Below are 355 nucleotides of genomic sequence, written 5' to 3' on the forward strand. Positions count from 1 at the left end.
CTTCGTAGTTTTATCAATAATTGTCAGGAAAGAAATATCATACACACACTTGGAATGCAAAGAGAGTAAAGATCAGAATAAGAGGGCACGAGAAAGAAGAAAGCAAGGGAACAAAAGTTGCGGCAACCGGCAGCCATGTTTTAGTCATTAACCAATAAGCAATCTACGAAAACCGGTTGCCGACGATATTCTAGAAACTTCTGGAACATGAATACTAGCAGCCAATCACAGCTCACAGCTCTGGAACATTCCGGAACATGAATACTAGCAGCCAATCGCAGCTCACAGCTCTGGAACATTCCGGAACATGAATACTGGCAGCCAATCACAGCTCACAGCTCTGGAACATTCCGGA

The sequence above is a fragment of the Sycon ciliatum genome, chromosome 3, assembly GCF_964019385.1.
Source record: "Sycon ciliatum chromosome 3, ocSycCili1.1, whole genome shotgun sequence".
Classification (NCBI taxonomy): domain Eukaryota; kingdom Metazoa; phylum Porifera; class Calcarea; order Leucosolenida; family Sycettidae; genus Sycon; species Sycon ciliatum.